Source organism: Bacillus rossius, chromosome 11, assembly GCF_032445375.1.
Source record: "Bacillus rossius redtenbacheri isolate Brsri chromosome 11, Brsri_v3, whole genome shotgun sequence".
NCBI classification, from domain to species: Eukaryota; Metazoa; Arthropoda; class Insecta; order Phasmatodea; family Bacillidae; genus Bacillus; species Bacillus rossius.
This window is the reverse complement of record NC_086338.1, coordinates 25,105,225-25,119,100: the sequence shown is the minus strand read 5'-3', so window position 1 is coordinate 25,119,100 and position 13,876 is coordinate 25,105,225.

Here is a 13,876-nt window from a genome sequence, read left to right as displayed (position 1 = left end):
CCAACCTTTGCAACTGAGAAGTGGACGCGTACATTAATACCTGGCTACCGTAGAGAAGGTTCGGTCGGATAGTAGAAATGTAAAACGAGCGAAGACTACGGACATCAGCCCCCCAAGTTTTCCCAGCTAGAGCCTTAAGGAGGTGTAACCGACGAGAGCATTTATCAATGACATAATTAATGTGAGCGATACCGAGCATCCGTTGATCTAAGAAAACACCAAGGTATTTGATGCACGTGACTATAGGTAAGGGAACACCATCCAATGAAATAGCATGAGCAGGCGTCGTAACCCGTTTTCGTGTGAAGTGTATTATCTTCGTTTTCGATAAGGACAGACTGAATCCATGCGTTCCCAACCAACTTTGAGCCTGAGTGAGGGCAGCTGAAAGAGTAGTACTAGTGTCAAGAATAGTAGAACCACGATACCACAACACCACATCATCGGCGTACGCAGTTAATTTAGCCGAAGTTCCAATGTGAAACATAAGGTCCTGAGTATAGAGAAGGAAGAGAAGAGGGCTAAGAGAGCTTCCTTGCACTAATCCTTGGGACACCTGTCGGGTGTAAGGTGCAGGCCGTACCATCCGCGGTGTATAAGTACGAGAAGAGAGTAAGGCAGAAAGGATCCTGATAATCTGACGAGGAAGTCCTAATTTGTATAGTTTCGAATACAGGATAGGAAGTTGGACATTATCAAAAGCCGCAGATATGTCCATAAATATGGCAGAGAATATCTCTTTACGTTGAAAGGCTAAACGAATTTGGGAGTAAAGGGAGCAGATTGCATCTTCAGTGCCCATACCAGAACGAAAGCCAAATTGTTCTGGACGAAGGAGGTTATAATATTCGAACCACCACACCAACCTATTTTTGAGTAACTTCTCAAACAATTTAGCCAAGCACGAACGGAGAGCGATAGGTCGATAGGAGGTGGCCTCAAGAGGAGACTTGCCTGGTTTAAGTATCGGAAGGATGTAGAATTCGTGCCAGCTAGGTGGAATAATGCCAAGCCGTAGAATGAGGTTAAAAATGTGCAATAAGAAGGACTGCGCATTGACAGGAAGATGACGGATCATACTATAAGTAACCAAGTCCGGTCCAGGTGCAGAATCAGGTGTTGTCTGGACACATTGAGAGAATTCTGAAAAAGAAAAGTCTTGTAGGAGCGAGGTACAGACCTTATCCTTTGACGCGGGGCGAACCGGAGGAACGTCAGCGAGGAAAGGCGGAGGGGAAACTGTAGGAGGAGCGACCAGTGACATGAAGTCATAGAGTAAATGGGGAGGCAGAGATGCCCAGGCCGTGGATGTGAGACTATGTCTAAAAGTATTGAATTGTCGCCATAACGTTTTCAGAGAGGTAGAACGTGAAAAAGATTCACAGTAAGATTGCCAGTGAGCTTGTTTACGCTTTTTCCAGGTTAATTTAGCAAATGCTTGAGATTTCTTAAGAAGTATAAAGTTATCCAAAGTAGACCGTGTTTTGTACGTTCGTAGGGCGTTTAAGCGCTGCCGATTGGCACTGGCACAGTGTTCATCCCATCAGGGAGCCTTACTTTGTTTATGTACAGGACCCTTTAACCGGAATGGCATAGATGCGCGAGCTGCTTGGAAGAGGTTATTATAGAAGCTAGAGTATAAGCGAAGGAGGTCATCATTGGAAGAGCAGAACGTAGCTGCGGTCCGAGATTCCAGCCACGAAGAAAACAAAGTCCAATCGGCCCGTGATGAAAGAAAAGAATAATACTAGTGTGCTTCTGAGTGCCTTGAGGTAGTGGGCTGTGACGTGGTGATAAGAATAGGGAAGTGGTCACTGCCCCAGTTGTCCGAAAGAACCTCCCATTTAAAGTTGCCAGCCAGATTAGACGTTATGAAAGAGAGATCGATTGCAGTAGATGACGCAGTAGGAGGACCCATCCAGGTGTGTTGTGTACCATTTAATAGAATATAAGGAGACGTATGTAAATAGTCAAGAAGATTGATCCCAGCTGCATCATTAGATTTGTTGCCCCAGTAGATATGATGGGCATTAAAATAACCCCCAATGAACACAGCACCATCGAATTGTTGAAAAAAGTCTTCCCAATCTTGAGATGTATACGAAGATCGGGGGTGGACATAAATCGAGACAATGGTGAGTGGAACATCATCAAGGAGGAGCCTGATAGCGATAGCATCTACGCGTTGCATAGAGGGAGGGTAGGACACGTTAATTTCCGTGCTGGGATGTCTTCGAGAGACCAGAATTGCCGTACCCCTATCCAGATTTTTCGAGAGGTATAAGTTATAGCCGGGAAAAGTAACATGATGTCCTGAAGTTAAGAGAGTTTCTGTAAGAAGAACTGCATCACATGAGACTGTAGAGAGAAAATGGAGCAGGGGGAACCTATTAGCCGAAAGAGATTGCGCATTCCACTGAAGAAGCAAGAAGGGGTGTCTGAGAAGCATTGTTAAACGAGCACCTGGACAAAAGCCGCGATGAGGCTTTCTTTGTCGAAGGCGTAATCAGTTTCCTTTTTAGCTGTAGCTATCATAATTTCAATGGTATCGACCAATGACTTAAGTTTTTCCATGTTAAGCTTTAATCGTGTGGAGTGTGGAGGTGGAGCTACGTCAGAAGAGGAAGTGTCCTGTAGGGCATCCTGTGAAGGATGACGCGTATGCATCATAGGGGGAGAAGAGGACAGTCCTCCATCGGGAGGCCCCGCCAGTGCCACACCATTGGTGATGTCAGGCGTGTAGGGCCGAAACTGAGAATAATAATGTTGAAGATTGAAAGAATTCTGACTTGTGACATTCGTGATCGGTGGTACTGCTTTATAGCAAACCCTGTACCCATCCGGTCGAAGGGATGGGTGCGGGGAGTCGGAGTGAATAGCCTGTGCGTAAGAGTGATCAGAAATGGGAATGTGTTGTGGACCGATAGGTGAAGGCTGCGTCAGAGGGGGGAAGCTGGTGAGTCTCGGCAAGTGGTGGGGATCCATATGTTCTTTAGGTAATGGGTATATCCGACCAGTAGCGCGCTGTACCTGCTGTCTCGCATCCGAATATGAGAGATTATTATAGGCCATGACCCGTTTTATCTCCCTCTCAAATTCCCAAGCAGGGCACTTAACCTTGTCCGTGGAGGGGTGGTTACCCCGGCAGTTGACACATAATGGAGAATCGTTATGGGGACATGTATCCAAGGAGTGCTCCTGAGAGCAAATTGCACATGATAGAGCCTTAGATCGACATAACTTGATCGAGTGACCAAAATGATGACATCGATGGCATTGAAGGACTGACTGAACACGAGGTTTGACGATGAAACGCTCTTTAAAGATGGCAATATATTCGGGAAGAGTTTGTCCCTCAAACATCACTTTAACTAGTTTAATGGGCACCCGGGTATCTGGAGCTATATATTTAGTCAACCGCTCAAGATGTATGACGCGTTGAGGGGACTCGATACCCTCTAGCAGATCGTCGATAGCCACGTCCAAAGGGATGCCATAGATCAATCCCTCCCGCTGGATTAGACCTTGGGGAATAAGACATTTAACCTGAAGTGACTTGACTTGATCTGAGGTAACAAATTGGTTCGCTGCCTGTAGGGTAGCGAAGGTAATCTTCAGCCTGTTAGGCCCCGAGCGCTGAATTTGGACAATGTAAGGGTTAGGATGAAGTTTTTTGCCAATGGTCAAAGGGTGTAAGTTACCTATATTATGTTGCATTGATTCTATCAGGACAATATATGGGCCAGGATGGTTAATGGGGTAACGACACTCTGAACGATGAACATACCTGTTATTAGGAGAACTGTGTTGCTGTGGATCTGCAATCTTATGAGCTTTAGCTTGTCTATCAACCTCAGTAACTTCCTCAGTTAGCAATTTCCTCTTAGTTAAACTACTATTATCCACCTCCATAGTTAAATGTTCGGTAACCTGCAAATTTACATCATGCTGTAATTCACTATCCAGACTGACCACAGATTACAGTCTCTGTGAACTGTCGCACTCGATGGTCAAAACCCCGACGTTATGAGTCGGCTAATGCGCCCGGCCCGTCCTCCAACCGTCCCAGGTGTGCCAACTGCTGTACTTACGGCCACGCGGTGTCTGAGTGCACGCAGCCCGCTGTGAGCCGTGAGCAGCGAAATGCTTTCGTTGTAAGCGCACTGGGCATTACAGAAATCAATGTCCGGGAAACGGGCCTTGACCGGGCGTGCGAGTGGTCGCCACGGTCGTCGCTTGAGGAAAGCCGCTCATTACTCGTACAATAATTTTGTACACGTTCGTCTGTTTGGAAATAATATTCCGGCCTTAATTGATTCCGGTGCTACCCGTTCCTTGATTAGTTCCGAATTGTTCGAGGCATGTTGCATCAAACATCCGTATTTGTTAAGCCGTGTTTGTACCGGCTCTGACGTGAAAATTTGTGTAGCCAATGGCGTAATTGTTACGTCAGACGTCGAAGTTGAAATGCACATTGAGATCGCGGGTTTATCTTGGAATTGGCACTTTAATGTTGTTCCCGGGTTATGTCACCCGCTTATTCTAGGTTTAGATTTTCTGGGAAAGACGCGATGTTTGTTAGACGTCGCGAACCAGGAACTGGTTTTTGGTTTTCATCCTGAATGTAAAATTAAACTTATTCATCATGACTCCGCTCCTATCATGTCGTGCGCCGACAAGTCTGACGTCATTAGTAGGGATGCGGTCATTGCTGACGTCATGAACAGGTATTCTGACGTAATTAACAACCGGATAGGCAGGTGTGACGTCATGCCCTATAAATTTTATTTAAAGGACACGACTCCTGTTAGGGCTAAAGGACATAAAATTTCTCCTCCTAAATTGCAAAAGTTGAAAAAAAAAAAAAATTATCGATAGACTCCTAGAAGCAGGAGTTATTGCTCCGTCTGTTTCAGATTTCTGTTCGCCTTCCTTTTTAGTCCCTAAAAAGGAAGCGGGAAAATTCCGGCTGGTACACAATTACAAGGAACTGAATGACAAAATTAAGGAGGACAGCTACGAGTTGCCGACCGTAGAGAGCGCCCTTCAACATTTAGGGAAAGCCGCAATATTTTCCGTCATTGATTTAAATGCTAGTTTCCACCAATGTTTGTTGCATCCTGACTTCCGTAAATATACTGCATTTTCTACCCCGTGGGGGCAATTTCAATTTAATCGTGTGCCTATGGGTGTGTCTTTTGGTAGCCAGGCTATGAGCCGAGTGCTAGATCATATTCTAGGCGACTTAAAATTTAAATCAGTCTTCAATTACATCGACGATATTATCGTCTACAGTGATAACCTGGAACAGCACAAACAACATTTGTGTCAGGTGTTTGATCGTCTCAGAGCCGCTAACTTGACAGTTAATCCCGACAAAATTCATCTGGGAAAAGATTACGTAAAATTTTTAGGCTTCATTATTTCACAAGGCAAACTCATAATGGATCCCGATAAAGTTTCCCCCATCGTAAACTTTCCTCCTCCTAGGAATGTCAGAGGAGTTCAGAGATTTCTCGGTATGACGGGATATTATTCTCGTTTCATCCCCGATTACGCCGCAGTATGTGGTCCGCTTAATAATTTACGTAAAAAGAATGTTGTTTTTGAGTGGGGCGACGCTCAACAGAAGGCCTTTGACAGTCTTAAGGCCTTGATCTCTTCTCCCCCTGTCTTAGTTCTACCCGATTTTCAACGTAGGTTCGCCCTCCAGGTAGATGCGTCAAGCATCGCGGTAGGTGCTGTATTGGGGCATATTGAAAATGATAGGCTGCGCCCTATTGCATATGCCAGTAAAACACTTACTGACGGGGAACGACGTCTGGGTACCTATGAAAAGGAGGCCTTAGCATGTCTGTTTGGCGTCGAGAAATTCGCGTCATATCTCGATTGTCACGAGTTCGATCTTTTTACGAACAATCAGGCGCTCAGTTGGCTGTTTAACCATCCAAACCAGCTCGGTAAACTAGGGCGCTGGGTGTTAAGACTGTCCCGCTTCAAATTCAAACTGCATCATATTAAGGGTAGTGACAACGTTGTGGCAGATGCGCTTTCGCGAATGTTTTCGCCCGATGAATTTGCGACTTGTGTTGCGTCCGCGGATGAAACACAGCCGATATGTGCAGCTGTTTGCAAAATATTTCCGGAATCATTTCTTAGCATTCGTCAATGTCAACAGGAGGATCCATTGTGTGTTCAAATCAGGAAGGATTTGAGTGCCGGTAAAGCCGTGCCATATGTTGAGGAACAGGGTGTTGTTTATTATACCGGGACAACTGGTAGACAAAGGAAGGCTGTTGTTCCTGCATCCATACGCCCTATGGTTCTAAAGTATTTTCACGATTTCTTATTGGGTGCACATTTGGGCATCGACAAAACGTTCCGTCGAATTAGTGCACATTTAGCTTGGCCTGAATTGCGAGCTGATGTACAAAAACACGTGCGAACTTGTCGAGATTGTCAAGTCTCGAAACCGCCGCAGTGTGCCAAAGTCGGCTTGTATTGTGCTGATGCTCCTGTTGCCCCCTGGCATGTGCTTCACATTGACATTTTTGGTCCCTTAACACGTTCTAAAAAAGGTAACAATTGTATTTTGGTTATTCTGGACATTTTTTCGAAATTTGTGTTGCTAATCCCCTTAAAGAACATGAAAGCAAACAGTATTGTTAAAGCCTTAAGAGATCAGGTATGGAAATTTTTTGGTGCTCCGGCCATGATCACGTGTGATAACGCATGTTACTTCCGCTCTGTACTGTTCAAAGACATGTGTTTTCAATGGGCCATTAAGCCCATTTACAGTAGTCCTTACTGTCCCCAGGGAAACCAATCCGAGCGAGTCAATAAAGTGCTTAAGAGCATTCTTACTGCTTTCTACAGGTATGATCAGTCGCTAAGGGACAGCGATCTTGATTTTATCAACGTAGGGCTTAATTCAGCTGTGAATTCCGCTACTCGATTCCCACCTTCAATTCCGTTTCTAGGTAGGGAGCTTACCCACCCCCTCCTTAACCTGTGGGGACTGCCGCCTCTGGAGGCTGCCTCGGATGACGAGTCACTGGAGGCCGTGCTGGATAGTGTGGCTTGCAATCTCACGAAGGCTCAACAAGCAGTGGCTAATTCATATAATGCTTCCCGGAGGCCTCATGGCTTTTCTGTTGGACAGTTGGTCCTTGTAAAGAATTTTGTGCTACCTAATTTAGCTGAAAAGATTAATGTTAAATTAATCCCACCTTACGTGGGACCGTTTGTTATCAATAAATTTCTTGGTGAGAACACTGTCTTGATGCATAGTACTTCTGGATCTAAAAAATTTAGAAAGGCCCATGTGTGGCAATTGAAAAAGTTTAATGCATAATTAAAGGGTTTGCTGTTGTTTTGGCGTGCGCATCTGGTTTTGTGTTTCTTTTTTTTTCAGTTTGGTTTGGTTATCGTTTCTCCCCCCTCCTTCCTCGTCGCGGATGCCGTGCCCACAAGAGGATCGGCGCAGCTATGGACCTGAGGCTCCTCCGCCTGCCCGCTCCGTCGTGGTCACTGGTGCCCGCTCGCTATTCGCTGCGTCTGCGAGGCCGGCCGCATCTTTCGCTGTCTGAGTCCGTGGATGCGTCCATGCGACTCCGTCATTCGGAGTTCCGCATCAGCATGCTGCTGTGCGGCTCTTCCCTGGCTCGCCCTGAGTCGCCGCGGTTGATGGATGCTGTCCCTCGGTGAGTGAGCGGCCGGCTGCTCTGCCGTGCTGGTGTGCCGGCGTGTTGGCGTAAGACTTGTCCCGCCAGCCTGGAGCCGTGATGCATGCCGCATGCGAGCCTGTACGATGCACGCATTGGCACCTGGAAGTCCTCGTCCCCTGTGAGCATGCAACCCGCTCGACAGGGGAGCGAGGCGAAGAGTCGACCCTGCCAGGCGCCATCGGCGTCAGCTGTTGCGGGGACGCCTGCTTCGGTTACGTCCGGAATTGCGTCTGTCTGTCGACGAACGAGCTTGGGAGCTCGTTGCTACAAATTGTAAAAATGAACTTTCCTGGGACGTCCCTCAAGATCAAGAAAAGTCTTCAGCGCTGAAGATGCTCCCTTTGGTCGTTGTACTAGACCTATGTAATCCTTCAAGAATCTTTGGCCATTATATACGGCGTGTAAACTTTGTATGTTTCGACTTAGACTGACAGTTGAAATTGTGTTCGTCATGAAAATAAACATTATCATTATATTACAGTAACATTATGAAGATGGAGAAGATGGAAAAGGGCGGCGGGTACCGTGGTTTAAGGGCAGGGGAGTTGTAGCGATTTGAAATGCGCGCGTCATCGCGGGCCTCCGGCACTTCGCTCCCCTCATCCTTCTCCCTCCTTTTCTCCCCCTCCTAGTGTTTGTTCAATTTGTACTCGTTTCCCCCACCCTTTCAATATGCGCATGCGCGCGCTGCGGCGCGAGTTTATAAAACCAGCTGCAGACATGATGAGGGCCCTTCAGATTCATCGCGACCTCGGAGCTGTTCGGATCGTCGGAGTGCGGCCCTGCCTCCTTCTTCGCTTCGCACCGCTTCGATAGCTCGTGGACACGAGGGTGGTAGCCGACCTGCGAGTTAATTTTTGACAACTCGACAGGCCATCTCGAGCCTAGCCCGCTCGGGTCAGCGGCGAGCCCCCTCACAGCGATTAGGGATACGTTTTTGTCAGACCACACGCTCTTAAAGCATCAGACAGGCATTCCAGCAACCCCCCCCCCCCTCCTACACCCGCGCCCTGGGGCCGGCTGGGGAAGGGGCCAGTGGCATGCAGGAACAGGACATCCCGTCCCTGTCAATCCCGGACAACCTTCCGCCTGGCGCAGCCCTAATCTCCTACGAGGGAGGTACTTTTCAGGTACAGGTACCTGACCACACCATCTCAGACACCGCACCCCCCCAGGAACCCACGAACATGGACACGGCCACCTCTGTCCCTCCTACCGACTCCGCGCCGCTCATGGTCCCCGCGAGCGACGTGGCGAAATTCAGGGCCTGGCTGCATTTCCAGGAAAAAGAAAAGAATGCGGCAGAGCAGCGAGAGGAGGAACAGGAGCGACAAGCTGAATGGACCACGCAGCGAAAACGGCAGCGAACAACAGCGCCAGCAGTCAGGCCACCTGAAATCGCGATTACAAATCGCTTCGCCACGCTCGCGGAGGCAGACGCGTCCCGACCCACGGCAGGGCCCTCCAGCGCCCCCTCTCCACCCGCTCCAGCTCCGGCCAATCAGGGCGCAGCCGCCCCCTCCACCCGCACCCCGCGTGCCTCAGGACCGCGCAAACACGCGCTCAGGCTGGTCGTTCCAGACCAGTCTCTCTACAGCCAGCTAGTGGCTCGCATGCGATCTCTCGTGCGCGAGGGCCTACAGATTGCGTGCGAACACTTGCAGGCGTACCACTCTCTCAAACAGTACCTTGATTCAGTGCCCATTCCGTACTACACTTTCTGTACATCCTCTGAGTTGCCTCAGAAAGTTGTTGTCCGCATGCCGCGCGCCACACCCATCGAATCAATCAGAGAAGACTTGGAGGCACGTGGGTACACCATCCTGGACGTGTACCAATTTCACAAAAAATGCGCGGACCCTGCCGATCCCACCAACACCTGGGAGGAGCCACTGCCACTCTTTAGCGTCACGGCTGCTAAGAATGATACCCTCCCTCGCCTCACGTCACTCACAACTATCAACATGACCCGTGTTGAAGTGACACAATACCGAAAACGTGTCGGAGACGTTGCGCAGTGTCAGAACTGTTGGAAGTTTCTGCACACTCGCAACTTCTGCCGACTCGCCACCAAATGCAAGCACTGCGCCGGGCCCCACACATACGCCGCCTGTCCCAACCTCAACAAAAATCCCAACTGTGCGAACTGCAAGGGCAATGGCGTGCACGAGGGGAACTCCAAACTTTGCCCCGAATATCTGAAGTATGTGCAATTCCGTCAGGATCAGGCGTCTTCGCGCGCAGAACTCGCGCAGCCTCTTGCGCCACAGCCAACACCAACTAACTACCCACTGCTACCTCCCCCCGCACCCACGAGGCCAGTGGTGCCAACTTTCTCGTTCGCACAGGCGGCGAACAACAACGCACAACGCATCATCGTACCACAACACACACCAGCTCCCACCCCCCCTCCACCCCCCACCCCCTCCCAACACCCCCCCCCACTCCCAAGCTCCTACCGCAACTCCAAGCTCCCTCGGCGACTGTGCCGGCACCCAATCCGCCATGTCCGACCTCCGGGACCTGATGAATTTCCTGCGTGATGCCAACTTCGCCGCATTCATGGCACACATGAAGCCCTACATGCTCCTTGCCAACACAGCCACCGATCCTTCAATGAAGACCCTCCTGCTGGTGCAGGCCCTGACAACCTTCTCAGGGGCCGTTTAATGGGTACACATCCTCCTGCCCCGAACCCAGGTACCCTTTCCATCCTGTACTGGAATGCCAATGGGATAACTACACAACTCTACGAACTTGAGAGAGTTCTGGAGGAGTACGGAGTGGAAGTGGCCTTAATTAACGAAACATTTTTAAAACCTACAAAACGTTGCACTATTAAAAATTACATAACTTACCGCACAGACAGAGTAACTGCCGGAGGGGGAACTCTAATTCTAGTCCATAACCGACTTCAACACCACATAAATAAACCTTCAGAAACCAGCCACATAGAAAATACGTCTATAAATATTCGCACAAATACCGGCCACATAACTTTAGTCGCAGCCTACTGCTCGCCAAATAAACCTCTGCTAAATAAAGACCTCAACGAAATAATAAACCAACCGCACCCATTCATTATAGCTGGTGATCTAAATGCAAAACATAAACAGTGGAACAGTAGATATAATAATCGCAAAGGTGCAGTGTTAAGCGAACACTCACTACAAAATAAATATTTAATCCATGCGCCGATCACTCCCACGCATTACCATGCTAATGTCAGCCATCAGCCAGAAGTTTTAGATATAATTCTCACTAATATTCCTAATATAAATATTCAACTAAAAGTTCTGCCAGAACTTGATTCTGACCATTTGCCGGTACACTGTGTTATTGAAACACATGTTCTAACACATCCAAATCCAGTACTTTGTAGAACCCCGGTCATCAACTGGGAGACATTTAAAATAGAATTAGAGGAAATATTTGAAAATAATAATATAATAATAACTTCTAAAGAACAAATAGACCCCGCGGCCGAAATAATTCAAAATACGTTTTTAAACATAGTTAAAAAGCACACCACAATTTAAATAGGCGCGAATTTTTAAAACATGCATTTCCGGATGCCGACCTCCTCCTAATAAATAAAAGACAAGCACGCCATAAATACCAAAAATTCCGCACAATTGAAAATAAAAATAAATATTACGCACTTAAAAATCAACTTAGGCACGAACTTCTCAAATTAAAAATACGTAACTGGGAACACTTTGTAGCTGAACTCTCTGATAGCATGAATAAATTCTGGAAAATAGCTAAAGTATTAAGAAACACGACTAAAAATACAAACTCTAACCCGGTTCAATCCCCGACAGGTACACTTCTTTACGAACCATCTGATAAAGCTAACGCAATTGCCGATTGCTACGAACAGCAATTTACACCGAATAACGACATCGGAGACCCGATTTTTACGCAGGAGCTCTTAGAAAATATAAATAATTTCAATCACTCCCCTCCCACTTCCATTCCCGATCCAGTCACTCTCCCGGAAGTAATCAGCATTATCAAACACGTAAAACTAAATAAAGCCCCGGGTGAGGATAAAATTACTTATCAACTTCTTAAAAATTTGCCATTTAATGCTCTATCCGCCATAACAGATCTTTTCAATGCCATACTCACGTTTCAACACTTCCCCAGCTCCTGGAAGACTGCTAAAATTATTACTATACCAAAACCAGGTAAAAATCCTAAAATGCCCGAAAACAGACGCCCTATTTCACAGCTCAGCTCTCTCAGTAAAATCTTTGAAAAACTATTTTTAACCAGGCTCCAAACTCATGCGGCAGTGCACAAAATTATCCCGGATACACAATTTGGTTTCCGCTCAGCTCACTCCACAGTTCACGCACTTACTAAATTTACTACAGAAACCATGGCTGCCATGCAGAAAAAAGAATTCACCATCGCAGTATTTTTAGATGTTGCCAAAGCATTTGACAAGGTCTGGATCCCGGGGCTCCTACAAAAGTTAATATCATTTAATTTCCCGGACTGCTACATCCATTTACTAAGCAGCTATTTTCAAGATAGAAAATTTTACGTATCAATAGACAAAGGTCAGTCTTCTATCCGGCCAATCACCGCAGGTGTACCGCAGGGCTCGGCAATTTCGCCATTCCTGTACAATATATATACTGCAGACATCCCAGTTACTCACTCCACCATTCAAATGTACGCCGATGACACAGTAATTTTCACACACGACCCTAACCTTCCCTACGCTGTTCTCCGCACTCAACTCCAATTAAATGATTTAGAACACTGGTTCACTAAATGGAAAATTAAAACTAACCCAGCCAAGTCGCAAGCTCTAAATCTCACCTCTCGCAGACTAAAACCCTCTAAAAACGTAACTCTAAATAATATAATAATTCCTTATACTGAAACTGCCACGTATTTAGGTTTAATTATAGACAGTAAACTTCGTTGGACCACACACATTCACAAAGTGCGGGGGGCAGCGATGGCCAAACTATCCCTACTGTACCCTCTCCTCAAGAGTAATAAACTACCCCGCCACTTAAAATTACTCCTTTACGTGTCTATTGTCCGATCCGCGTTTATGTACGGTAACGAAGTCTGGGGCAATGTTACCAACTACCAAAAACAAATTTTGCAGGTAATTCAAAATAAATTTCTCAGGATAATCGGCGATGCGCCCCCACTCACACGGACAATAGACTTACACAGTCGACTTAAAATTCCTCTTGTAAAAGATTACTTACTCTTCCGAAATAATAAATTCTTCAAGAAACTTGCACTTCATGCTAACCCAGAAATTAAACGCCTAGGCGATTACAACCCCGATATAAACCGCCGCTTAAAACGCCCCAAAATGACACCTAATTAAATTTAATTAAATAGAATAGACACAAAAACTCCGTGCTCCTCCTACATTGCAGCGCGGATCATATAATTAAATCTACAAATCTATAATTGATTAATTAATTAATTAACTATTACCGACCGTTAAATTCACCTTAATTACTTAACGCAGCTTCACTGTCAGCCTTGGCGCCACCTACATCATATAATTAGAAGTAAATTCGAAAATTCGAGAATCTCACCAAACTTTCGGCAAAAATTAAGACATGCTAATAGGCCAGACCTACAGTATTCCAAATTTTAATTAGCCACCATCGGGGCAGGGGATGTTTTACCCTGCCTCCCCCTCCTTCCCTGGTAGGCAGGACAGGAGGGGGAAACCAAAGGGAAAGGAAGGGGGGCTGAAACTGTGGCTCTCAGTCCTCCTCTCCACACATTCAGCTGGGAATCAGCACTCAATAACCAAAGACGAGGGGTGAGGGGAGGGGCTATCCCTCTCTTTCCTCCCATCCGATAATGACGACCACTTGGGAGGACAAGAGCCCTGACAGGCTTGTACCTCCCCCACGCTGAGGGGCTGCGCCCCAGTGATGATCAAGCGGTGAGGGCCTTCTTCTACTGGTAGCCTTTGTGAGGCTTGGTTGTCAGCAGTAGCTGACCAGTTGTTAATTTCACTAGCATGTAGTCCGAGAGCTTCGACTTAGTCTTCGTGCGTGTGCGACCTCAGGGGAGAAATGTAAGTTGGTTCCAGTCGTCAGTGAGGCGGTGGCCCTCACCCTAATGTAGAATCAGTATTGTTTAAATGACGT